This window comes from Sus scrofa, chromosome 5, assembly GCF_054392235.1.
Source record: "Sus scrofa isolate SSC_HxYL_T2T_F1_AM1 chromosome 5, Sscrofa_HxYL_maternal_Yorkshire_Landrace_v2.0, whole genome shotgun sequence".
In the NCBI taxonomy this organism is placed as follows: domain Eukaryota; kingdom Metazoa; phylum Chordata; class Mammalia; order Artiodactyla; family Suidae; genus Sus; species Sus scrofa.
Genome location: NC_139387.1, coordinates 88,788,913 through 88,816,195, shown reverse-complemented (window position 1 = coordinate 88,816,195; position 27,283 = coordinate 88,788,913). Strand labels below are relative to the sequence as shown.

The 27,283-nt window shown below is 44.9% G+C and overlaps 1 protein-coding gene, 1 long non-coding RNA gene and 1 other non-coding gene across 17 annotated transcripts in view; 1 reads left to right on the top strand and 2 right to left on the bottom strand.

Moving 5' to 3' along the window:
* Window positions 1–27,283, top strand: part of LOC110260784 (uncharacterized) — a 566,816-nt gene that overhangs the window by 452,119 nt on the left and 87,414 nt on the right. For 8 of the 13 annotated variants that reach the window (XR_014804184.1, XR_014804182.1, XR_014804183.1 and 5 more), the window contains one exon: window positions 20,389–20,516. The gene's annotated coding sequence lies outside the window, so the exon portion shown is untranslated. Of the gene's footprint in view, window positions 1–8,057; window positions 8,235–20,388; window positions 23,260–27,283 lie in introns of those variants that run through there. The other 5 variants (XR_014804188.1, XR_014804187.1, XR_014804185.1 and 2 more) reach the window with 3 other exon arrangements.
* Window positions 2,890–9,668, bottom strand: LOC106510404 (uncharacterized). 3 transcript variants are annotated; one of them, XR_014804193.1, is made up of 8 exons: window positions 9,456–9,668; window positions 9,114–9,361; window positions 7,793–7,945; window positions 7,367–7,542; window positions 5,875–5,973; window positions 4,873–5,014; window positions 4,451–4,593; window positions 2,890–3,644 (listed from the first exon to the last, which is right to left on the bottom strand). It is a non-coding gene; the product is annotated as an uncharacterized LOC106510404 (long non-coding RNA). The 3 variants fall into 3 exon arrangements; XR_014804195.1 differs by lacking the exons at window positions 2,890–3,644; window positions 4,451–4,593; window positions 4,873–5,014; window positions 5,875–5,973; window positions 9,114–9,361 and having other exon boundaries at window positions 6,960–7,542; window positions 9,456–9,609; XR_014804194.1 differs by lacking the exons at window positions 2,890–3,644; window positions 4,451–4,593; window positions 4,873–5,014; window positions 5,875–5,973; window positions 9,114–9,361 and having other exon boundaries at window positions 6,960–7,554; window positions 9,456–9,582.
* LOC146403524 (U6 spliceosomal RNA) lies at window positions 26,298–26,404 on the bottom strand. The gene has a single exon (XR_014804711.1). It is a non-coding gene; the product is annotated as a U6 spliceosomal RNA (small nuclear RNA).

Here is a 27,283-nt window from a genome sequence, read left to right as displayed (position 1 = left end):
CAACAGATCTAATAACAAAAAGCAAAACAAACAAAAAACCCACCCAGGCTTGGACTTTGTCCCTAATATGACAGAGGTCTTTACTTTTTAATTGCTTTATTTTCATATTAAAATAACAACGTCTCTGCAGACATTGTCTCTTAATACCATAGAGAACAGAGGTAAGGTACGTACTCGGAAGGACGTCAAACAGTGCTGACCAAACATCCCTTATTTGCCCCTCCGTGCGCCTTGTGTATATAAACCATGTTGTTAGAGCAGAGTTTATCCTTTCTGTGGTTTGATGCGTCTCTCCCTGTTTGTGAAGCTGCAGATGACCTGAGACTAGAAACCATGCCTTGCTCGCACCCCCCAGCCCTTGGAATAAGTTAGGTCCTCATGTTGTGCTTTCCTGTATCACCCTGGGCTTCCCCTTCTGAAGCGTTCATCATAAATGTAAGGAAAGTGTGTAGTCCTCACTTTCTGGACTTTATATGGAAGAATCTCCATTGGAGTAATCATCTTTGTCTCTTATTCCATCCCCCCTTTGGTTTTATTTTTTTTTTAATTAAAGTATAGTTGATTTAGGAGTTCCTGTCATGGCTCAGCAGAAATGAATCTGACTAGTATCTGTAAGGATGCAGGTTCAATCCCTGGCCTCACTCAGTGGGTTAAGGATCCGGTGTTGTCATGAGCTGTGGTGTAGGTCACAGATGTGGCTCAGATCCCGCGTTGATGTGGCTGTGGTGTAGGCCGGCAGCTACAGCTCCAATTAGACCTCTAGCCTGGGAACCTCCATATGCCTTGGATTGGCCCTAAAAAGACAAAAGACAACAAAATAAATAAAGTCTAGTTAATTTAAAATGTTGTGCCAATTTCTGCTGAACAGCAAAGAGACCCAGTCATATTTATATATACATTCTTTTTCTCTTATTCTTTTCCATCATGTTCTGTCCCAAGAGATTAGGTGTAGTGCCCTGTGCTGTAAGTCAGACCTTATTGCTTATGCATTCTAAACATCACAGTTTGCATCTGCTAACCCCAAGCTCCAGGGGTGTGGCTCTCCCCCTCAGTGGAGAAGTCCAGCTGACCAGAGGGCCGTTCTGGGTTAGCTGCTGGTCAGATGGGAGGCGAAGGTGGTCACAGGCTGTTGGCAGTCGATGCTGCTGGCAGAGGACTCGAATGATTTGGGGCTCTGTCTTCCTGCAGGGACCCTCAGTTAGATGATTAAACAGTTCTCCTCTGATGGAGACCTGCAGTTTTATGAAAACCCAGTTCCAGGATATGTGAGAAGGCTTACTTGACTAAGCAAGGCACAGCTCCAAACAGCTTTATCCATCATAAAGCAGGCACATGGGCCTCACCTGTCTGATCCCTTGCCTCTCTCAGGCACTTCAGAACTTGGATGGGGAAAAAGGTTTTGTATCCATTTGATTTCTTAAATCCTTAAGTCATTTTTTGGAGTTCCTGTCATGGTTCAGTGATTAACGAATCTGACTAGGAACCATGAGGTTGCGGGTTCGGTCCCTGGCCTCGCTCAGTGGGTTTAGGATCTGGCGTTGCCATGAGCTTGGTGTAGGTTGCAGACATGGCTCGGATCTGGTGTTGCTGTGGCTCTGGCGTAGGCCGGCGGCTACAGCTCCAGTTAGACCCCTAGCCTGGGAACCTCCATGTGCTGCAGGTGCGGCCCTAGAAAAAGCAAAAAGACAAAAAAAAAAAAAAAATCCTAAAGTCATTTTTAATCTGATATCCGTATTGCCTGCCAGACTGAAAGATTCATAAAGCATAGCCCCTAAATCTATTTGTTTCACCATTGTCTTCCCAATTGCCCATTACTGTTCCTAGTATACAGTAGGCAGTCAATAAATATTCTTAGACTGAATAAATAAATGTGTTTATCTTTTGGTTATTGCGTCCTGGTACAGTCCCTGTTTTAGGCTGTTCAGGAGGCGATAAATAACAAAACCTCCCTAGACTGGGTGGCTTTCCTAACATTTATTTTTCACACTTGTGGAAGCCAGAAAGTCCAAGATCAAGGGGCCGGCAGATTTGGTATCTGGTGAGGCCCCTCTGCCTGGTTTGCAGACAGCCACCTTCTTGCTATAAGCTTATGTGGCATAGAGGGATGACATGACTGAGAGAAAGTGGCCGGGGGGCAGGGAGAAGAGGGAGAAGGAACACACACTCTGGTCCTTTCCTCTTCTTTTTTTTTTTTTTTTTGTCTTTTTGCTATTTCTTTGGGCCGCTCCCACGGCATATGGAGGTTCCCAGGCTAGGGGTCCAATCGGAGCTGCAGCCGCCAGCCTACGCCAGAGCCACAGCAACTTGGGATCCGAGCCACATCTGCAACCTACACCACAGCTCACGGCAACGCCGGATCGTCAACCCACTGAGCAAGGGCAGGGACCGAACCCACAACCTCATGGTTCCTAGTCGGATTTGTTAACCACTGTGCCATGATGGGAACTCCCTTTCCTCTTCTTATAAAGGTGCTCATTCCACTCTGGGGGCTCCACCCTCATGACTTCTTTTAAATCTGATCACCTCCCAGAGGCCCCCACCTCCAGATATTCTCAGGTTGGGGATTAGAGTTTCAACATAAGAATTTTAAGGGGCCAGGCACCAAGTCCATAGCCGTCCCTGGCATAGAGTTGGTGCTTGGTAAATACCGTTTCGAATGGAAACTCAGATTTGGAAGATGGCGGTGGCAGCAGGAGGCATGTTCTGGTTCCTTCTGCTCGGTACTTTCCCCCAGCCCTCCCTGTTCCTGAGTGAGCGCAAACAGCCCCTGAAGCCCATCTGAACTTCCTTGCTTCTCTTTCCCACCCCGGGCCTGGTGCATGAGGGAGGGGAGATGAGAGACGGATGGGAGCCTCTCGATTTCCTGTTTGCAGGCCACACCTCAAGGACTGTGGGAGAAAATGTGGATTTTATTGAAAAATACAAAATTTGAAGTGGAAGAGGAAATGAGGGCATCTAATAATAGTAATGAGATTTCGAATCTGTTCCACCTTCCACGCAGCACAAAGAGTCTCAAGAAGCGAGCTCTCATTTCCCTCGCACAAATGATTCTGTCCAGGCCCTGGCCCACCTCCCACATCCACGGCTCTTTTGGGGCTGTGCCTCCTGCTGGGTGACTCCACCTAGATTCTCAATTAAGAGCGGAACATTTTCTTCATTTGCACCACACAGAGGGCTGATATTATGTGCAGCACATCTGCGAATCTTAAGTGTGGGCCTCATGCAGTGCCACTCTCCCACCCATCAATCTCTGTGTGGACTTAGGTCCACTGGAAGTTCCTTTTGCAGGTGACCGTGAGGCCGAGGACATGTTGTCCTTTCAAGCAGAAAACCAAGACTCCCTTTCCGCTGGGAAGGAGTCCACGATTTTAGAGCAGGAGCTCAGGAGCCTGTCGCTTGTCTGCTTTTTCCTCCTGCAGCGCTCCAGTGTGGGTGACTGGCAGCAATCTCAGGCTCTCAGAGTTGGCAGGTGTCCTGAGCACCCATCCAGGGGTGAGATCCCGCCTCAGCTGGTGCAGTGCAGCAGCCCATGGTTCCCCCTCTCTGCAGCAAGGAGGGGACGATGGCTTTGGCATCAGTCTTTCACTCCATCTTCCAACAACTTTGGTCAGATGAATTTGCCGCTCAGACCCCTAGATGCCCAGCTGAAAGGAATGGCCGAAAAAGAAAATGAATGAAAAATTGGCACTTCTGTGAGATAGATTGTAATGTGGGGATTAAAGATCACATTTGAGGAAAAAATGACTGAATCGCCTGGGGAAAAGTTTGTGATTATGACATACCATTAAGTAAAAAGAGCCAGTTATAAGGGAATATGTATAGTACAGTCCAGACAGATAGACAGACAGACAGACAGACGGCTGACTGAGCGGGTGAGTGAGAAGAGCATGAGGAATGACAAGTGCTTCAGAACACCTGACTCCACCCTGGGGAACTGTGCTTCTGTAGCCTTCCATTTTGTCTGATACGCTCTGGAAAGACCAGTAGACAGAGCATACTTCCAGAAGGAAAGCACTTTTTCTATTACTCAAACACAGAAATGCAGAGAATTTGGGAGATAATCAACACCCCTCTTCGCTTCCAGTCCATTCACTGAGCTAACGATGGTCCCTGGGAGTCAGCCCTTCTTCTTCTGATCCCCTTCCCCTGGCCTCGCCCCCTCTCTCCATGGTGTTTCCAGCCTCTCGCACGTTTCTGCAGCATCCCAGCTCCAGCCGGGCATGAGCAGAGCCTCACAATCCTCCACAGGAACAGGCCTGGGGCTTCTAGAAGTTTCAGAGTGGGGCATTGTTGAAATGAACTCTTGCTCATATTCAGTCCATCACATATAATTTAATGTATTATTTACAATGTAAAGAATACCCTGTCAGGGGTATGGGGAACAGAAAACCTCGTTAGTTTACATTGACTTGCCATGTAATTAGGCAGCTGTACTGGTAAAAGTATTCACCTAGAAGAGAAAATAGCCAGTTTTGGTGGAAGGCTCTTGAGTTACCCAGTGAGAATCATGGTTAGTCTCGAACGTTGATTTTTCTGTCTTAAAGTCTCTCTCTCTTTCTCTCAACCAATCAATTCTCTATACTCTTTTATCTCCTGGAAAAAAAAAAATTTCACCACAGCCACTATTTGCATTTCTTCTTCGAGACCTTTGATGCATGAATGCTTCTTGTGTGCAAGCTGGAGCTATGGGGTTTCTGATTCAGGTCAGAGTTACTGAAGCCGAAAAAAAATACGAAAGACAAGAATATGAAAAATTAAAGGTACCGTGAGGTGCTCTCTAGGTTAGGTCAAAGGATGCCTGTTAGGGAGTAGGGCATATCAAATGGATAGCTAGGATGAGGGCTGACCCTAGGAGGGCTGGAGAGACTTGACCTGGTTCTGGAGCCTGCTGGAAAGGCAACCATAGCGCCGGGGCCACAGGGCTGCGCCTCCTGCTCCTCTGCCATTATCTTGTCCCAGCTTCTGTTCCTGGCTTATTTCCCTCTCTCCTTCTTAGGTGGGGTGCTCAGCTGTTCTGGACAACAGAATGGGAAGTGGCTTAGATGCCCTGAAGCCTTGCTTTTGTGGTTCTGATACAGAGCATTAGACCTAATTGAATTTGAAAATAATATAGTAAGATGAAAGGAAATCCCACTTGAGCTCCTCATTTTAAAAAGAGTTAAAAAAAATGATGCGCGCCCAAGACCTGAACCTCAAAGAAGGCCCTCTGGTCCATGGAGGCAGACGGGGCCAGATGTTTTTCCCATCTGTGTTGTCCCTTCTGGCATGGAGGCTGCATGAGGGAGGGAGGCACAGAGCAGCAGAGCAGGCCAGCTTGCTGATGCTGCCCTCTTATTTAGCTCATGGAAATTTCATAGCGTCTAAGGTCTAGCTTTCCCCCTGGATTTGAGGGGAAACCACCTATAGCCCACTTGAACTAGTTTCATGGAAGGAACTTCGATACTGTGCAAAACTTCACCCAAGATTAATTGAACTTGACATCCTGAACGTCCTTTGCATGATGTACTAAGGTAGTATTTTTGAAAATGTCAGTATCTGATCCTTGGTGTGTTTTTTAGATGTCTAAAGTATTCCCAGTTCTCAAATTCCCTTTAAGAGCCTGGAATGCAATACATCTCCGAGTTTTCTTTATTTCGGACGAATCACCACCTCGCTATAGCAAAGCTAAATGTACTCCACATCAACAATTCATCACAGTCATAATTAAAAAAATCCTGAAGGGTATCCAGAGTGGCTGCCTCTGTTCAACACAAACCATTCCCTACTTTACGGGAAGTCAGGATCATGGGCCAGCTTTACATTAAATGGAAAGTGGACGCTACCATCTTGTGGACAAAATATATATAACACTGAAATCTGCTCGGGACTGCTTACCTTTCTTGGCATTACAGCGACCACCTCTCTCGTTCTGGATTCCCCCCAGGCCGTCATGATGACCGTCCCTTGCAGGTTGGAACTTCGGCCTTAAGTGGTCTTTGTCACCAGCATGAAGAAATGGGAGTTTACTGAGAAAATCGTGGAACACCAATGCCAGAGACCTGTGTCCTCATGTAACATTTTGACTCTGGCTTCTAGTTTTCATTTTTCCAATTGCAAATTGGCCCTGGTCGCCTCGTATGAGACACCTAAGTTTCTGGGTGGTATTGACTGGGTTAGGTTTACACAGTATCCTGTGGAGTTGAATGTTTTAATACCAAGATGAATCAGTTTATTAATTGGTTATTTTCTATTGAATGTGCAGATTGGTTAATTTTCTCCTGAATTATTTTTACACACACACACACACTAACTCCACACGCAGATACACACATTTCCCACTGGCCATGGTCCTAGAGGAATGACCTTCTAGAACGTGGAAACATGAAAAGTGTCATCACAGCTGAATAAAGAGGAAGACACAGAACCCCAGCATCCTAGGGTGGACAAGGACCTCCAAGTTCATCAAACCCAATCCCTTTTCTAATGTCTGCATCGCTTGTACAATATCCAGCCATTCTTTGAACCTCTCCTTCTAGAATATAAGAAGGTACTGGCAGTGGTAACCTCATGTGTAAAAGACAGGGAACCAGGTTTCTAGTACACATTTCCATGGATACATTTTTTTTTTGTTACTACACAGAGAGATGATTGAAATTAAGCTAGGCTCTAGAGAATCTCTGTGGAAGAGCCTATAAATATCAGTCTCTTTTCCCTGATGTAGAGGTCGTGGTCTGTTTATAGTATGCTACATGGCTGTTGCCCACTGGAGCCTTAAAAGATCTAAAGTTAGAACTTTCCAGTGTTAAAGTTCTTTCATCTCTCAGGGAAGCACGATATCTACCATAAGCTGAAGATGTTTTATTCCATCAGTTCTTTCTTTAAGCCGCACATCTAAGGGATAGCTGCGTGTGTGTGGTCCATATATTTTTCTTACCCAGGAAACTCATGACTTGCACGTTGGTCATAGAGCAAGGCACCACTTAAGAAAGCATCATTATGTTTATTTTGGGGGGGAGCACATAATATAACCAGTCTTTCATTGTTTTCCTGGCTGTGTAAAAGGAAATAATTTCATATCTTCTCCGTCTCCCACAGAGAAATTGCAGAGATTGTGGTAGCACCATCCCTCCTTAGTCTCACTAATCTTAGGGTTTCTCTCTCGATGGCAATTTTGCTCTAGAGAGGGGAGCCTAATTCGAAAGAAATAGCTTCGCCTTCACTTTACTGTCGTTGTTGAAGCACTAAGTTTCTGGAGATAGAAAAGCTCGGAAACCACCACAACAATGACAAAAACAGTGACAAAGACAGGCAGGGCCTGAGCAGGGATCTGTTGTCAGTACTGGCTCTAGGAAGGACACGTGAGAATTGGAAATTTTACTTCCCATACTTGAGTTCCAGGCCTTCCCGATCCATTTCACTTGTCTTCGCATTTTTTATTTTCTTGATCTCCCTCCTCCAGGGTCTTTGGTTTGTTTGGTTGTTTATTTTCACTCCATCCCGTGGTCAAAAGTATAACTGTAGTCTCTGAAGGGAGGTAAATTCTTTAAAAGGTCCAAGGAAGCTCTGAAAAGAAAGCTAAAATAGAAACTGTGCCTTGGTTAGCTGTGAAACCACCAGTGCTAACGTACCTTAAAATTAGTAAGAAAATGTCCCAAATCTGATAAGAAGGAACTTCCTGTTTTGTACTGTTTTCCACAATTTAGACATGGTGTTTTCAGTTTCCAGATATTTTTATGTGAACAATGGATTAATACTACTTTATCAGAAACATTTCACGGCTCTTCTTATGCTTCAGGCACTGCTGCATTCTTACCTATAGTTTTGGGATAACTTAAGTTACTCTGGTTTCCAGTCGAAGTTATCTCCAAATTAATAAAGGAACTCGATGGGAAAACAAGTCTCAATGTCCAGAAGGTCACTGGACAGTCAGCTCTTTATGCTCTTCTTCATTCTGTATTTGAAAACTCTGTGTAATAGACACAAAAGATAATCTGAGAGCTAAAGGCATTATATAAATTCCAAACAAGCTCAAGGATGGGACGAATGACATTGTTTATTGAATGTCTGTGATTTAACAGGTAGTCTGCCAAGAGTTCCATTTATAGAAAAAGTCTTCTCCATCTCCATCTCAAGCTCGGTGTCTGTAAACGGCTTGCCCAAGTCACAGAGTTAGAAGTATGACCTGGACACGTAGAGCCCACACCCTGCTTAGGCCATGCATGTGGTGCCTGCATAAAGATGGAAGTGTGGCCTGGGTGAGTTTCGATAGAAGAGTACATTTCATAATGCATGCCATCCACCTAGAGCATTTCCAGTGACCATTTGGCTCTGTAGGATTGGCTCTCGGGAGGGAAGTTGAAGTTGGCGATCATAGATTTTGTGGTCACCTGCAAAAATGCCAGACCTGACACTATGAGAAGGGGTGAGATCACTGAGGGATGACCTGGAAAGAAGGGGGAACCAATCTGAATCCTAGAAAATGCCCACAGGTAAGTGGGCGGCATGAAGAACTGAGCCTCTTGATTCACCACCAGCCCAACAGACAAGAAGGAGGGGCTTCATTTTTCTCCCATTTACAGGTGGGGAACCGGAAATGCAATGAGATACCTCATTTGTTCAAGGTCACACTTTAAATCAGCCTCCAACCCTGGACCCTAAAGCAGGGTCCCTGTCACCCAGCCATTGTTTTTTTGCCCCACAACTCGCCCTCTCTCTTTGCTAAGCCCATTATTTTTCTCCAGCGGGTGAGAACAAATAAACAAATTCCAGTGAGAGCACCCAACCCTGTCTGGGCTTCCATCTCTGTTGGGCTGAGAACTTTCTGGTCCCTAATTGAAATAAGCCCATATAAAGCTTTGGTGTGTGGAGGGTGGGAGGGCAGACAGTGGGGGAGAAGCAGGAGTCAGTTATTAGTTTTCTCATTTAATTAACTGCATTCAACAGAGCTAATGCCATAGGCAGATTACTAAAGGCCAGTAACACATCCCTAAGGGAATACTGGGGGCCCTTTTTTTTTTCAGCCCATTAGTGGCCAGAAGAACAGCCTCATAAACCCAGGTCCACCGAAGCCAAAAGCAAAATGTGTATAATTGGGAAAAGGTTGAAAACAATCCTGGATAATAAATTACACTTACTCAGTCAGTTCCTTTGTCCTTCCAACTCTGCAGCTCCCATCACATTTCATAAGGGAGCCACGGAAAAGAGGCAAATGCTGAGAGCAAGGCTGTGCTTACCAGACACCAGAGGGAGGCCTCTGAGATTAGTGAAATCAGTTGTTTACTTAGAGTCTGCTAACTGGAAGGGGGCGTCACGCCAGGGAGGCTGTGGCCATCTGCTTCCCTCAAGGTCCAGACCACGCACAGCCCCACGACTTGACCATTATCTATAGGAAAGTTGGCAGGAAGAGCTTAACAGAATCTCTTCTAATTAGGTGTTCTGATAATCTCAATTCCCGTGTGCAAAAGCCAGTTACCTACCTCATCTCCTTGGACCGCCCAGAGTTAACGTCTTCTCTGACATTTAATGCGTCTTCCTCTCTGGGAGAGAGCTGCGGAGCAAAAGAGAGATGAGATGGAAGTCTGCAGCTTCCCAAGTGCCTTTTCTTTACTATGCTGATACATAAACACACGTACACACGCGCGCGCGCGCACACACACACGCACACACGCGCACACACACAACACACACACACACACACACACTGGTGTCTCGTGTGGATTGAAACCAGCTGGAATGCATTTGTCAGGGAGTGCCAGGCTTCAGTCGGTCTTAGAGCTTGAAATGAATCCTCCCTGTTTTCTGGGACGAGGCCTTCGGATGTTGGCTTACGCTGCTGCCAGTGATGCCTGCACCTGATCATTCAGTCCTCATCTGTAAAGACATTGGAAGACTGGTCAGTATAAGCCCCCAAACTCCCGGGAGAGCCGGAGGAACCAAGGCAGCCTGACCTCTTGGCCAAGAACTTCGGGTCACTGTCCCCTGCATGGACCACCACTTACCTACCCCATCGAACATATAGACTAGTTTTGCCTGCCGTTTCCCTCTTGGAAGCATCGCCAGCATGAGCTGGCAGGCCTGTGCGTGGGGGTTGTACCGTGAGGGCGGCAAGGCAAAGAATGAGCTTCCAAGAAGCATTCTCCAGCAGTGGCCCCCTATTCAGCATCGTTAAGATACTTGATTCGCCTCACATTTACTGTGACCCATTGTGAGAGCAAAGGTCAGTGTGTTGGCTGCTTTCTCTCTGGGAACATTCAGTAGTCAGACCGTGAAGCAACACAAAGACAATGTCTTTTTATGCAAAGCCACCCCCAGTATTAGAACCAGGCTTCGTTTCTCGTTGTCAGGAAGCTTTTCGGATGGGATTTGAATGCTCTCTCGCTCTTCCAGAATCCCTCCCGCCAGCAGTGGTTAAAGCCCGAAGGCAAGTGAGCTCTGTGAAAGCGAGACTCTTACCTGTTCTGCTCATCACTGTGTTGGCACATCCCATCCCCTAGTAAATACTCGGAATGAGTGGATGAAGGAAACCAGAAATGCTGCCATTTGGAAATTTCTCTCGGTCATGGGAGCTTCGAGGCAAATACCTTTAATAAATGGGTAACACTTTTGGCCTTCCCAGCTCATGATTCTGTGGAGTCCAGAAATTTTTTTCAGTCTTCTGACCCAGGAAAATAGAATCTATGTTTACTTGGGAATATGGTGTGTCCTTAACAGACATTATCTTTATTCTTTAAACTGAGAAGAATAAAACCTGGCTTGACAGGTGAGAGCCCTGTAGCTCAGGGAAATTAAGTAACTTGCCTGTGGTCCCCCAGTTAGTGAGGTGTGGGCTTCAATCCAGATTCGCCTGAGCTGGAGCTTGTACTTAGAAGACACCAGGGGAGGGATTCAAGGGAGACTAAAATCAACTGTTGATTTGGACTCGGCCAGTTTAATGCTGTGTAAAGACTGAGAGCTCCTGTTCTCTTTTCAAAAATGAAGGTCTTTTCCTCTACGAAGTGTGGCCAGTGGCATTCACATCAGAAAGCTGATTGAAAGCGTAGCCTTGGACGTCACCTCTTTCCTACTGAATCAGAGTCTGCCTTCTACCAAGATCCCCAGGTTATTGTGTCCTAAAGGTTGCGAAGCACTGGTCTCTTTACTCAGTACAGACATATACATGCTGCAGCAAGGTCTGGAAGAATAAGCGAGTAGAGAGAAAAATGTGAAATACAGTTAGTGCTCAGAGAAGGAAAGCCTGTCCCTTTGGCCATCAAGTCGCGGGTGACTAAGCAGAGAGCAGGTCAGTGAGGTGTGGGGTACTAGGTTTCTGACTGGTGAGACCAGTGCACCCTACCTTAGCAGCAAAATCCCTTTGGTTCAGCCCAAGGGGGCATCTTATGGCAAGTGTGGATTTTGTGTTTAGGTCTCTATGGGGATGGCCGGTTCATCCTGGCCTATCTGGGAATTTTCTTGTAGGTCCAGCATCCTGGGAAACTCTTCCATTCCAAGCAAACCATAACAGTTGGTCCCTGTAGCCTCTATAGATTTTCCTAAATGAGGAAACGATAGTTGCCTTAAACTTAGATTCTGAGGACCTGAGTTAAAGTTCTGGCATCACCACCTACTATTCCCCTTATCTTAGACAAGCCACCGAATTTCTCTATTTCTTATCTGCAAAATGGAGATAACACCAACTTCAGAGGGTTGTTGCAGGATGAAATGAACAGCTACAGCCATTAAGGTCATCAGGGCAGCGACAGTTTCTATTGCATCTTACTAGCTATGAATGAGCATTTGTAGCATGCTTTATGAACAACTAAGATGATAGTTATGCATCCGAGGTGTTGCCGGTATTATGAACACATCTTTTTCTCAGATACCTCTCTGTCCAATGCTCCTGAGTCTGTATAGCTCCAGGTGAATCATAGTCTCTTCTGTGAAGCCCCTCAGCTCACTCCAGCCACAGTGGTTTCTCTTGCTTTGGAAGAATCTTAAGTCACTTGAAGAAAATTGTTCAGTAGCACCACCATTAAGAGTATGTCTTCCAGGAGTTCCCGTCATGGCACAGTGGTTAACGAATCCGACTAGGAACCATGAGGTTGCGGGTTCGGTCCCTGCCCTTGCTCAGTGGGTTAACGATCCGGCGTTGCCGTGAGCTGTGGTGTAGGTTGCAGACGCGGCTCGGATCCCACGTTGCTGTGGTTCTGGCGTAGGCCGGTGGCTACAGCTCCGATTCAACCCCTAGCCTGGGAACCTCCATATGCCGCGGGAGCGGCCCAAGAAATAGCAACAACAACAACAAAAAGACAAAAAAAAAAAAAAAAAAAAGAGTATGTCTTCCAGAGTCAGTGCCACAAACTTTGGCTCCACCACTTAATATGAAGGTGACCTTGGGCAAGTTAGTTAACCTTGTGGGGCTCAGTTGTTTCATTTGTAAAATGGGAGGAATTTGAGAAGTATCTCCCTCATTTGTAGTTGGGTGTATGGAATGAGATCATGTTACGTCTAAGCCTGGCACAAGCTAAGTGCTTTGCTGTATTATTTACTCTGCCCTGGAAATATATTAAATGCTTAACATGCTTAGAATTCTAATTCTTGTAGGGTTTCTGAAATAGAGAAGGATCCCTGTATAATTATAATCAATCTTTCCTTTTCTTTAAACTTTTTTATGTGTTTACCTTGTGTCCTTCTCCTAGTTGCTAAGTTCCTTGAGTTTAATGATAAGAATGATGATTATGATGTTATCTGGACCCCCTGAGACCAGCAGTAGTAAGAGCATTTTGAGCACTTACCGTACCAGGCCCTGTGCAAAGTAAATTGCCATCAAAGGGCAAGCCCTAACTTTAGGCAGGTACTCTACCTGAGTCACTTCATTGACTCTGATAACTTTCCTCAATATTGTAGGGTTCATTAACTTCATTTTGCAGACAGCCTTAGACGAGATGGAAATCTAGTAATTTCCCTGTCTGCTAGGGCTCACTGAAGACTGGTTCCAAAGCTCATGCCCTTTCTGTATTGCTTAGGTCCTGGGAGCCCCCCAACCATCTGGTGCATTTCCCCTCACACACATAACAAAGCAGTGCATCTCAAGTTTTTATGAGGACACGAGTCACTTGGGAGTCTTGATAAGTTTCAGATGCCGATTCCGTAAGTCTGGGTGGGCCCGAGGCTCTGCATTGCTAACAGGTTCCCAGTGATGCTGATGCTGCTGGTCCAGGGACCACACTTTGCGTAGCAAGGCCACTTAGCTGTCCACTTGGTTGGTTAACAGGTGAAGTCTCTAGAATCGATAGCTTCTAAAATTCTTAGGGCTGGACGTGGGCAAGTGAGGGGAGACCATTTAGTGAAGCTGAGTAAGTGATCAGTCATATTTAGGTATTGTTCTTAACTAGAGTGGTCATAACTGGGGACCACTTTTATCTCTTTCTCTTGAATTCTGTCGTATTGGCTGTTGCTCAGATTCCCCTGGTGGTCAGCATTGGGGCACAAGCCATGCAGCTTCCTCATGTCCTTTACCAGGGAGGGCTCCATAAATTTGTAATGTTAACAAGTACTTCCAGTGACAATATCAGAAAATTTGGGGAAATGCTGGAAGTTCTAAAGAAATTACAAAGGCAAGCAGTAAATGTGGGGTGACATATCAAGGAACATTTGAAGGAAAGGTCGGAGGTGGAGTTTGTCTTTAAAGAATAAGAGGACAGTGGGGAGAGCACAGGTGGATGGGGCAGGGAAGAGGGTACACGAGCAAGGCAGGAGGGTTTGTTCTTCATTTTGTCAGCTGTGCAAGTTGAGGCCTCCTGAGCTTTGTTTGAAATGCTGTGTAAATGTGTTCTACTTTGATCATCTGAAAATGTTATAACAAAAGATTAAAAAATGCATAGATTCTGTACTCGGGTGACATCAGAGCACATGCAACTGGAAATTTGCATGATATGATAAATCTAAAAAATTGCTCTCAATTGCTGGATGCAAACACCCATCAGAATGGCTAAAAGTAGAAGGGCTGATAATACCAAGTGCTGACGAAAATGCAAAACAAGGAATTTTTGTTACATTGGTGTAAACTGATGAATAGCCATTTTAGACCATTATTTAATGCAGTCTACACATGCTGAAATACATATATCCTATGAGCCAATGATTTTACTTCCATATTTGGACCAAAGGGGAATTCATCCATAAGGGTACCTAAAGTCTGAATGAGAATTTTATAGCAGCCTCATTTGTAATGGCCCCACACGGGAAATAAATCAGATTTTCATTAGTAGTAACTAAAATGGAAAGATGGCGGTACAGTCATGTCATGGAATGTTATATAGCAATGAAAAGAATCAACCATGGCAACATGTGGACACAAAAGAATATGTACAATTTGGATTCTGTTAGATGAAGTCAGAAACAGGCAACACTAATCTGTGGCATTAGAAATCAAGATGTGATTATCACTGGTGAGCTGAAGGGGGCCAATATCTGGGAGGAGGCCTAGTGGGGGGGGCTTCTGAAGTACTGATACTGTTCGATCCCTTGGCCTGGGTAGCGGATGTATAGATATGTTCATTTTGTGATAATTTATTCAGAGGTACACTTAACAAATGTGTGTACTTTTCTATACAAATACTATGTTTCAGGAAAACACACATGGGGACACACACTCACACACACAGGGTTTTAAAAAGAAGGAGGAAGACCACGTCACTCGTATGGTCTAGGCGAGGTTTGCCTTGGCTCGTTCTCAGGTCTCGTCTCTGGGCTTTGACATTGAACTGACCCTCAGGGATTTAGTTTTTCCCAGTCCTGTGGGGAGATGACGTTTGACATTGAATCTTCCCACACCAGGTATTTCTCAAGAAAATAGCTTCATCCGTCTTTCTCTTGGAGAGATATTTAAGCATCACTTACCTTGTGGACTAGTTTTGTTCTCTGCTGGAAGGAACAGCCAAGACTCGTGGCCCCTGGAAATTTGCCATAACCACTGGGCATCGTAGAGAATTTTCAGTGAAGCGTGATCAGTCCTGTGAACAACTTCGTCAACTCGGTACTCGGGTTTCCCCTCTCCATCTGGCCACTGCCTCCCCGGGCACAAGACATGCCCATTGTTCAGGCTTCTCTGACCAACCGTGCACAATCTACCTTCCACAGGTCCCGGGGCAGGAGGTTTGGTTATTCTGATTACCCAGCTGGCCCTTAGTCCTGGCTGGACCTTCGAGCCAGAGGCCTGGGTGGTCTTCGAGAAACTGGAGGAGAAGGTCATGAACAAGGGATCATATCCCCAAATTGACCTTTTATGAAGCCTCACACTAAGATGCCCCTCGAGCCTTGTCTCCTCCTAGTTGAAGGTAGTATCGGGGCACCTTGGGCAAGAAGTTGGAAGGGTTCTGAAATGAGGCGAAAGCAAGTGTTCATCTCAGAACAACCCAAAGCCGGTTACTTGTTTTAATTAGTCGGCCAATACCAAAAGAGGGGCTCGTGTGCAAAAGCTAGAGTGAAAGGAAAGGAATTGTAATGATGGGCCAGTGGCTCAGAAGTCATTTCCCTTCTTTCAGGAGATCTGCCCTGCACATGAGTTTTTAAAGTAGGACCTGCCAACTGCCAGCCTGCAGGGCTGATACGGCCCACAGATAAGTTTGGTTTGGCTTGAAGAGACGAGTTTGGTGGAGTCATAAAACTCAGGAACTTCACACTAAAATCCGTACTTACAGCTTCTCGTTAAAAAGCAAAAGCTCTGGCAACATTTCCTCACGTTAACAATTGCTGGAGCCACCGTTTCCCACTGCATTATACCAGACTGCTGTACTCATTTATATTGCCCGTCGGCAGGAATTTGTGTTTTCTACCCCAGTATGAAAGTGTCTGTTTTCAGAGACAAGTCCAATGAAAGGGGGGTACCTTTGAACCTGCCCACAGGCTCTGCTGACCCAATGGGCTCATCAGGCAGCCATACTTTCTGTGGTGGTGTCTCTCCCTCCGGCCCTCCACGTCTCAGCCGCGGCTGACTTCACCCGGGACGGAGCCTGAATCAAAGGTGGCCCATCCTGGAGCTTGCCAGGGACTTCTGGCCTGGCAAGGGAGAACAAGCAAGGGCAATCACATTCTTCACTCAGAATGTTGGAATTGGAAAACTGAGCAACGATTGCCAGCCAGTGGGGGAGAAAGCTGGAGAGATTACGAAATGCCTTAGCATCACAGCAAGACAAAGCCCTTGTAAGCTGAGCTGCGTGGTGGGGAGAGCCATTGAGAGAGGAGAACTTTCTTAGGTACCATAGAGGCAGTGATAAGACACAAGGTGTGTGGCCTGAGAGGTTGCCCCTTGCTGGGCATGCTCCGTTCTAGTTCTGGTGAGAGCTCATGCCCTGGGACTCCACTCCTTGGATATCCGTGAGTCAGGAGAAATTGACCCCACTTGCCCTATAGCCACCCTCACCCTTCTTAGGGAGGTAATACCCTGAATTCCCTTAAGGGAACCATCCCACCACAAGAGAAAAGCCCCTGTGAGAAGGGAGTCTATGCACAGCAGAGAGAAGACCCTCACCCGAAATAGTTCAGATGTGTCTTATTTCTCCAGCGATGGTTGTGCTCAAAAGCAGGCTCTTCAGCCCTTGGCTCAGCATGTTTGCCTGTATTTCAGGCACAATTGAGAGATGTGATCATGATGAAAATGTATTTGCCAGGCATTTATTGAATATTGAGTATTGTGTATGTCACCCGTTGGGTAGGCAGGCAGAGTCGGAAACTTACACTCGAGGCGTTTACAGTCTAATGGAGAAGACAGAAGACGTCCACGCATTTCTGTAGCAAAACAAGACGAAGTGAACACTGGAGAGAATACTTGCGAATCCTTGTAGGGAAGAGAAAGAAGGGAGGAGAGAGGAGGAAGCGCTTCTCTTTCGTTGGGCATGGGGGCTGTTTGGTATTCTGGCTTCCTAGCAAATGAGAAGGAGAGATGACAGATGGAGGTGAGTTCACAAGGGGACACTGACAGCAGGACAGTGTTGATGGACGTGATGGGAGGAGACAGGAAAGGAACACGCGAGACTGGAAGCACAGCAGGACACAGAGAACAATCTCTTCCCCGGCACTTGACACATCACTGAATGACAACCCATAGCTGCTGTCAGAGTGGCACCAAAACTGAGCATCCTGAAGGGACAGAGGAAGAAGAGATCATTGTGGATTTAGGTGATCACGGAATCCTTCCCAAGGAGACTGGTCTTCCGTGGGGCTTTGGTGTTTACACAGGAGTTAGAAGAGGGTGAGAGGCAGCAAGGGGCACTCCAGGTGAAAGGGATCCTGGGAGCAAAGGCAAAGGAAGGTGAAGAAGCTGCCCTTTGTCCCCGCAGGGCCAGTACGAGTGCGTTTGGTGAGGAGGAAGGAGGGAGCAGAGCAGCTTGACTGGAGTTGATAGTTCACAGTGGAGAGTGGGGGAAAACACTGTTGATAAGGCCGTCCGGAGCCAGCCAGTGCAAGGCCTTGGATTTCAGGACAAAGGATTTGGCCTTGATCCTGGAGGCAGTGGGAGCCAGAGAAGACTGCGGAAAGAGGTTGACTTGATGAAAGAGTTCCTCATTCAGTAAAGAAAAGCACCAGCGCAGCTCATTTTTCTCCTTAGAAAACAATCACAGAATTTAGCTTTACATGCACCCCCAACTCCACGCACAGCATATACCAGCCCCTGCAGTGCTCCCAGGGGGAGTTCATGAGTTCAGGCTCAAAGCGCAAGACGTGTTTTACTTGGCATTTAAGCGCGTCTGTGGGTGATGCATGTCCTCAGACGAGGACAGGCTGATATGATTAAACACTTTTTCTATCAGTTACTCTGACTCGCCCATCATGCCTTCCCCTCCTCAGTTCCGCCTCTGACTCCCCCGCCTCTGGGTATCCCCGGAGGGAAATGGCTGTGTGACAGATCGTATACGTTAGCTGAGTTGCGTGTGTGGCCGAGATGCTCAGGGGAAAGGCTTTGGAGGACGAAACTACTGCGTTTTCAAGCGTTCGAAGCCTCACTCGGTCCTTTCGAAGTCTCACTCGGTGTGAGGAGCCCCGAGTCTGGCACATGGCAGGGACTCAACTCAAACTAACCAGTGACAGTGTTTGTAATACATAGGGTTTTTAATGGAAACTTTCCATATGTTTCTTTTCGTCTTTCTCCCATCCTTCCTGCTCAGTGTCTCCCTATTTCTTCGTTTCCCTTTTTTCCTTTTTCTTGGAGATTTTCCGTTCAGTTCCTTCTTCCCTCTTTCCCCGCTTTCCCCCTTTCCTCTCTACGTTCTATCTCCTTGTAATTTTCTCTTTCCTTACAGGAACTGGGAAAGACAAGGGTGTGTGGGCGGCCATGGCGTCCCTCCAAGGAAAGTGTGAGGCTCTGGGCAAAATAGATCTCTCATTTCTTCCAAACATAGGTCTAATCTGAACTGTCTCCAGGCTCTAGTCTCCAGTCCAACTTCAGTGGTTTCGGTTGGACTCCAGGAGAAGGGACCCCAGGGAAGCTGTGTCGTTAGTCTTGTCTTGGAGAAAATCAGCTTTCTGTGCGCCTACTTGTCTCGAAGATTGGGGCACCCGCATTCCCTTGCCTCAAGTCACTAGAGCCCAGGAGAGACTTCTGAGCAAAATGCCTGGCTGAAGAGAAGCAGGACTTCATTAAGAGTTTGATTTATCCCCAAATGATCTATTGTTATGCATCAAACATGTTTTCCCTACGAACCAGTTGGCAGGGAGCACACAGATAAATTACTACAAGATGTAACCAGACAAGCTGTTCAAAAGGGAAACGGCTCTCCGTGTGTGGAACTCAGGAGAGCACATCTATAAACATGTGTTGGGAAATCAGTCCAGCCTAAGTTTGCTGGAAGAAAGGAGCTACTGCCCCCAAACTACCAGCTTGCTGTGAGAGCTGACTGTTGTTTTGAGGTCATTGCTCATTGTCTCCGTGGTGAGGATGGAAGAACAAGGTCGAGACCTACTCTGAAGCATCTTCAGAGAAAATGGGATCCTGGGTTTCTCCATAGGCAATCATCAGTTCTCTCCTTAGGCTCAAGTCTTGTTAGCTGGAGTGAATGGGTTAGAGTGATTCTCTCTGCATATAACAATATTTAATTGTAACGATAGGCTTCAAAGCAGTGCTAGTAATATATGATACAGTATCATCATATAACCTAGTGTAGCTTAGTGCTGTATAGTTTCCCACGAAGAACCACCCCTGGGCATGGCATCAGAGAGACATAGGGGATGGTAAATCCTGTCTGTCCCTGTGCCGCTTGCTAGCTCTGTGACTCTTGGAAAGTTCCTTAACTTTGCTGAGATTCCCCCTCTTTTATAAAGGGGGACAGGCACATATGACATGCTTTGCAAGGTTGTTTTGTTTTAACACATTCCCCACGCCCTTCAACTGCACTGTGACCCATTAAATTTAAATAAATTTCATTTGGATACAATTAAATCTCAATACAATTAAACCTTTAGTTCTTTAGTCATGCTGGCGACATTTCAAGTGCTAACTCGCCAGGTGGGCCTTTGCTAACTCGCCAGGTGGGCCTTGTGGCTACTATATCAGGCAGCACAGAAGCAGAATATTTCCATTGTTGTGGAAAGTTCTGTTGGACTGTACTGTCCTAGAACATGCCAGACACAAAGTAGCTACTTTATACATAATTGTTACTTCCTGCTGAATAGTTACCAAAGCACCCTCACACATAGGCCCTGATTGAAAGGCTATGTATCCAGCAAAGTTGGGAAGCCCTTTGGCAATCTCCCGACCCCACTGTCTCTATAGTGTTCTAACCTGACTCAAGTCTACAAAAGCATGGTGATTGCTGGAAAATTGGAGTGTGTACAGAGAGAGGATTTCTGGGCCTCTAGTTAAAAGGTACAGAATGCTTATGGGAGAGGTTTCGACTCCACCACAAAACACATCTTAGTAGAGAAAAGAAATGGAATAGAACCGAAAAAGAATCAACAACAATAACAACAGAAACAATCAAATCTGTAAGAACATCTCCCAAATACTCAGTGTGAACTTGTGTGAACATGCATTTGACCCTCTTGGAAAAATGCCCGCGTAGTCGAAAGCTTCCCCAAGATGTACAGCTGATGTGAAGAAATGTTCTCAAGGTCAAAGCGGAGTGATCACAAATTCACTTTCATTGGGTTGAGGACCTTCCTCACTTGCCAGGGCAAAACCGGCACATGTGGGCTGCAGCTGGTAGGGTTACAGTATGCCAGGAAGGTCCTCTTACTCATCAGAGCGTATTTCGTGGCAGAGACAAAGTAAGCCCGAGGTAAGGTCACCTTCCACATACAGGAGTGAAAGGAACAAAAGCAGCAGCCACGTTTGTTGAGTGTTTACTGTATGTACTGTTCTAGTCATATTACACAGGTCACTTTATAATCTCCACCATAAACTTAGGAGGTAAGAACTGTAATATCCTTATTTTATAGATGAAGAATTGAGGCACTGAATGGTTAAAAAACTCACTCATCGTTGTTCATGGCGGAGCCAGTTCTTGACCCTGGGTGGTCTAGCAGAAGTTCACGTTTTTAACCACTGTTCTCGGAGGCCTGTCAAGGTAAGTAATCTCTCTGTGGTTTCCTCCTTTAAATTTAAAAAAAAAAAAAAATTGAACTCTCCTATAGTATTTATTCTGCAGTTTTTCTGGTCACTGTAGGAAACAGCTCTAAATATTAAAGTTATATAGTATTAAAGCCCATAATGAAAACACTGCTTTCTGGGCAAGTCAACTCATAGATTTATGTAACCAACGTTTGATGAATAAATGAAGATAACACGTGGAGATGAGGCAGTGAGATCATTTTATCTTTGAAAGTGCAGAACCATTTTGCGCCCGTGTCTGAGTGAAGAAGATGTGAAGTGATACTGGCCCTTCCCCTGGAAGGTGAACACACCAAGACCCTTGGCCAGCCGCTCAGCTTCCATAAACAGCCTTATTGAAACAGACACACCCCATAACATATGCAGTGTCTATGGGTAGAGTTGAGTAGTCGTACGGCCCACAGTCTAAAAGATTTACCACCGGGCTCTTTACCAAAAAAGCTTGCTGCCCCCTGACCTAGGTGGCAGCGAGAAAACAGCATTGTGTTCTGACAGTGGGTCTTCTCTTACCTCTGTCATTTTCGGTGGACTGAAAATGTGTAACTTCAGGGGTACAGTGTTAATAAAATTGGACATTGTTGACTTTTACATGGCCCCAAACCGCAAATAAGAGTTTACAGTTCAAATGCTATCTATTTATAATAAAACACTGTTGCTGTTCTTAATTCGAAACCCAAAGGCAGTCGTTCAGTAAGGTAGAAGGAGGGACTGGTCTGTGATCCTCCAACCTTCTGTCTGTTCCAGTCTAAAAACTCTGGTCACGCGGAATCATCATGATTCTCATCGTTGCTTTCCCTTCCCTGCCTGAGTTTCTTAAGGGCAGAAGGTGTCTTTTGCAGCCTGGTGATTGGCACATCCTTATAATACCTAGTAGTATTTAAATACTGTGTAAATAGTTACTAGTATGTGCAAATTCAAGTTTCTGTTGTTGAAACTTTCTGGATTTTTTTTCCTCCTGAATATTGTCCGTTTGTGGTTGGTTGAATCTCTCGGATGTGAAACTTGTGAATACTGAAGCCTGACTATAGTTCTGTACCTCTGGAGGTAATTGGAGTCAAGTTGATAAGATCTTGAAAAACTAGGGTCAGAGGCCCCATCCTGGCTGTGAAAAGACTTAGTGGTTCACAGTTCTGATTGCATCAGAGAGAAGTGGGGGAGCTTTTAAAAACCTCAGAGCTACTCCGGGTCATTTGTGGTTCCATACAAATTTTAGGATTGTGTTTTCTATTTTTGTGAAAAATTCCATTAGAGTTTTGATGTGATTGCAATGATACTATGGATAATATGGGTAATTTGGTAATATGGGTAATGTAAACAGTTTAATAATATTAACACGGGCTGTCTTTCCATTTATTTTTTTTTCCTCAGTTACTTTCACCAGTGTCTTATGGTTTTGGTATGTGGCTCTTTTACTTCTTTGGTTGAATTTATTCCTATTTTATTGTTTTCATTGCTATTATAAATGGGATTGTTTTCTTGTTTTTCAGATAGTTCATTATTGGTATAGAGAAATACAACTGGTTTTTGTTTTTTGATGTTGATTTTCCTGAAACTTTATTCATTTTTTAGCTCTAACAATTTCTTTGTGGGGTTTTAAAATTTTTCTGTACATGAGATCATGTTACCTGGAGAGACAATTTTACTTCCTTCCCAATTGAGTGCCTTTGATTTTTTTTTTTTTCTTTCATGATTGCTCTGGCTAGGATTTCCAGTACTGTATCAAATGAGAGTGGTGAAAATGGGCAGCCTTGTCTTGTTCTTGACCTTAGATTGAAAGTTTTCAGTTTTTCATCAAGTATGGTGCTAGTTGTGGATTTATCATATATGGCCTTTGTTATGTTGAAATATGTTTCTTTTATATGGAATTTGTTGAGTTTGTAATCATGAAAGGATGCTAAATTTTGTCAAATGTCTTATGCATCTATTGAAATGATCATATAATATTTATCTTAAATTCTATTAATGTGGTGTATCACATTTATTGATTCATGTGTGTTGAACCATCCTTGCCTCCTGAAGACAGTTCCCACAAAGCCATCTTGAGACTATGCAATGATGGAGGCATCATACTCCCTGATTTAAAACGATGTTATGGTAATTCCCATTGTGTCTCAGCTGGTTAAGGACCCGACATTGTCTCTGAGGATGTGGGTTCAATCCCTGGCCTTGCTCAGTGAGTTAAGACTCTGGCATTTCTGCAAGTGCAGCATAGGTCACAGATGTGGTTCAGATCTAGTGTTGCCATGTCTGTGGTATAGATCTTAGCTGCAGCTCCGATTTTACCCCTAGCCTGGGAACTTGCATATGTTGCAGGCACAGCAGTAAAAAAAAAAGAAAAAACTATATTACAAAGCTATAATAATCAAAGCAGTACATTACTGGCATATAAACAGATACGTAGACAATGGAACAGAATTGAGAGACCAGAAATAAACTCATGAATATATGGTCAACTAATTTTTGTTAAGGGAGCCAAGAATACTCAATGGGGAAAATACAGTCTCTTCAAGAAATGGTGTTTAGAAAACTCGATATTCATCTGCAAAAGAATGATATTAGACCCCTGTCTTAAAATACCTGTAAACTTAACTTTAGCAGACTAAGAACCTAAACATAATACCTGACTTCTAGAAAAAAACTTAGGGGATGATTTTTTAAAATATGACATCAAAGGCACAAGCAACATAAGCAAAAATAAACAAGCGGGACTACATCAAACTAAAAAGCTAATGAATAGCAAAAGAGACAGTCAACAAAAGGAAAAGGAAGTCCATGGAATGGGAAAAATATTTGCAAATCCTGTATCAGATAAGGGGTTAATATCCAGAATATGTAAGGAATACATACAACTTAACAGCAAAAAAAAAAAAAAAAAATCTGATTTTTAAAACAGTCAAAGGACCTGAATAGACAGTTTTCCAAAGAAAAGATACAAATGGCCAATAAGTACATAAAAAGATGCACAACATCACTAATCATCAGGGAAGTGCAAATCGAAACCACCATGGGATAGCCCTTAACTCCTGCTGGAATTGCTCCAGTCAAGAAGACAAGAGGTGGAGCTCCCACTGTGGTGCAGTGGGTTAATGATCCAGCTCGTCTCTGTGGAGGCGCCAGTTCTGTCCCCAGCCCTGGCCCAGGAACTTCCATAAGCTAGAGGTACAACTGGGAAAGAAAAAACAAAGAAATAAAGTCTATTGTCAGGCCTTATCCCAGGTACTGGGAATATAGCAGTGAATAAAATAAAGTCCCTGTTCTTAAAAAAAAAAAAAAAAAGAAAGAAAGAAAGGAAGACAAGAGGTCACAAATGCAGACAAGGGAACCCTAGTGCACTGTCAGTGATAATGTAAGTTGGGGGCAGCCGCTACAGAAAACAGTAGGGAGATTCCTGAGAAGACTGAGAATAGAACCACCATATGTTCCACCAGCCTCTCTTCTGGGTATTTATCCCAAGGAAATAAAATCACTATCTCATAATAACTATACCCCATGTTCACTGCAGTGTTATTCATAACAGCCCAACATGGAAATAATCTAAATGTCCATCGATGGAAGACTGGATGAAGAACATCCATCATATCCATATAGCACACACACACACACACACACACACGCACACACACACAGGAATATTATTTAGCCATAACAAAGAGGGCACTCTTGACATTTGTGACAACATGGGTGAACCTTAAGTCCATTATGCTAAGTGAGTAAGTCGGACAGAGAAAGACAAATACTGTATGATGTCACTTACATGCAGGATCTAAAAAAGCCAACCCGTAAAAACAGAATAGATTGGTGGTTGCCAGGAGCTGAGGGGTGGGGGAAAGGAGGAGATAATGTTCAAAGGGTACAAAGTTCCAGTAGGTTCTGGGGATCTAATGTACAGCATGGCGACTGTACTGTATTGTGTAACAACAATAAAAAATAGTAATTATGTGAGGTGAAGGTGGCATTAACTAACCTTATTGCAGTCAACATTTCACAATATATACTTATATCAAATTGGGACCCCTTAAACAATCTTGTAAGTCAAGTATATCTTAGTAAATCTGGTAAACAAACAAAAAACCAATGCACAGCTGAGGCTGCCTACCATACCAATTAGTTCAGAATCTCTGAGGGTGGAATCTAGGCATCAGTGTATTTTAAAGATCCCTGGGTGGTTCTAGCGTGCAGCAAAGGTTAATCCCTCTCTGGAAAGGGGCTGCTCTTTGTGGGACAGGAGACCGTGTGCTTCTATTTGCCTTGAGCCTTTGCCATGGGAGGTAGTACCTCAGGCTGGATCCTTTGCACTTGGGTAGCTACTGACAGATTCTCTCCTTGACAAACTCTGGTCTGCCTCTGCTCAGCTGGACTCCACTATGGCCTTTGGTCTCTGTCCTTGTAGAGTCCAGTTTTTGCAAGAGTCCTCTCCGGTTAATTTACCCAGAATCCCTCACCCTGGATAAATATCTGATCACCCTCAATATCTGATCACTCTCCCCCGCCCCACTGTTCCCAGGACATATCCGATCCCTTTGGCTCTCCTTCGTCAAGACTCCTGCTTGGTCAGCCGAGCAAGAGTTATCCTCCCCTCTTGGTCATTTTCCATCCACACCCACCCCCTGCCCTGCTCCTTGGCTGTGCATCCCCACTCCTTGCTATCCAGAGATGAACCTGGCCCCTCCTGCCTAACGGGTGTTGCCATGGACCCTCGTACCATCTTCAACAAGTGCCAGAATGATTTTGTTTCTTTAACACGGCTGCTCACCCTCGATGTCTCCGTTTAAGCCTTAAACTTGCTCTCCTCTAGGAAGTCAGAATTAGGTGCCCCTTCCAGGTGCTCATAGCACCGCCCCCGCCCCCCAGTCAGTCGATACTGTAGTTTCCTGCATCTTTTTCTCTGTGTCCCATTTCACTGAAAATGTCACAATGGCCACACAGCATCCACCTTGTTCCCCAGGAACTGCAGCAGCGGTTAACCCTCCCGGCACCACACACCGACGTGTGTCACTCCCTGGGCCTATCATCTTAGTGAATGTTTTTCAACCCTTTTATCATCTCCATTGTACAGGCAGTAAGCCGAGGACGGGGACAGTGTTTAACTTGCCTCCGGTCCCCCTGCCAGAGGCCCTTAGTGCTAAAGCCAATTCCTAGCACAGAGTAGGTGCTCAGTAAAGATGTGTTGAGTGGAAAAAATAAAAACATGAGTTACTTTCCTCCCCAGTTTGCGCACCCTCTCTGGTGGGATTGAAACCACAGTGAGATTCCCTTCCCCATCCCCAAACATACTAGGGCTCAGCCTTGACCTCTTCCAAGTTTTCTGTCCCCAAGTACATGGGCTGAAGATGCTGCTCTTCATACGGCTAAACAGCAGTGACTTCTGATGAAAGGGCTGGTACTGCAGCTTGCGTGAAAGGAAAATTAAACAAGAGAGGAGAGACCACATGTGTAACATTTCCTGAAGTGCTTATGTTCAGTTTACAGCCTCCGAGCCCAGTGTGGGGGGAATAGGGCATGGACTTGTTGCAAAGGACCTTGAAATCCTTAGGCATGTCACACATTTCCTGAAAATGGGAATAAGCCTTATTTTCCACATCTAGATAGACTCTTGGATTTACTGCTGTCACAAGCAGTAAAGGGTGAGCGTATTTAAAATTATTATCAAATCTGTATTAGCTCTCCATCATCTTACTCAGTAAGGACAGCCTGCAGCACTAAAACATTTTGTGAGGTCCAGTGGGATTTTTTTATTAAAAATATGGAACGCTTTATGCATTCGCATAGCATCCTTGCTCAGGGGCCATGCTAATCTCCTGTGTACTGTTTCAGTTTTAGTATATGTGCTGCCTGAGTGAGCACCAGTGGGACTTTTGAAGTTATTAATAGTGATACAAATCCTAAATATTTATTGACTGGGCAGTATATTTTGGATGCAGAATATCTCATTTAATTCTCTATCACCGCTTTGAGGTAGATACTATTATTCTCACTTTGTACATAAGGAGCACAGATATCCTAGAACATCAATAATCTCGTTTACTACTGTGATGAAGCTAGAACACTTGAGGGACTGTCAGGCCCCTGCTAGAGTGAGGGTCCATGGAGGCTCAGAACGCTAGGGTAGTGGAGCAGAGGAGGCTGATACTCATGTTCGGATATGGGGGAGGGGCTTCATATAAACTGAAAATGTCTAGCATTTGGGAGTTCGTGATGACCCACAAAGGAGGTGGTATACGCCTAGAAGATTAGCGTGGGCTAAAAGGATTCTCTTGGCAAGTGGCATGGAACGAGGCATGCCTGAGGCAAATGGTTATCATTCTGAGTGCTTTGGGAAGAATATGTAAGGAACCTGAGATCTCCACTGCTGGGAAGAGTAATGCCTGGATACGCAAGTATTCGCTAAATCCCAGCCGTGTTCCAGGCACTATGCAAGTGGCTGAGATACAGTCCTAAGCAAAAGAGAGGTGATTTCTCTCTTAACTGGAACTCTTTAGAGAAATTATTCAACTGTTAGCATAATACACAGTTTAAAACTGATGAGTATGATGGAAGAAAGTAGGAGGTGCTATACATGTGTGCCATAGGGGAATCTGGTCTCATTTAGAGTGTGAGGCTTTCTTAAAAGAGAAACCAGAGAGAGGAGAGGAGAGTGAGATTCCTGGCAGAGGGAGAAGCTTGTGCAAAGGCCCTGACGTAGAAGGAGAAGGATGCATTTGAGAAAATGAAAGAAGGCCTACA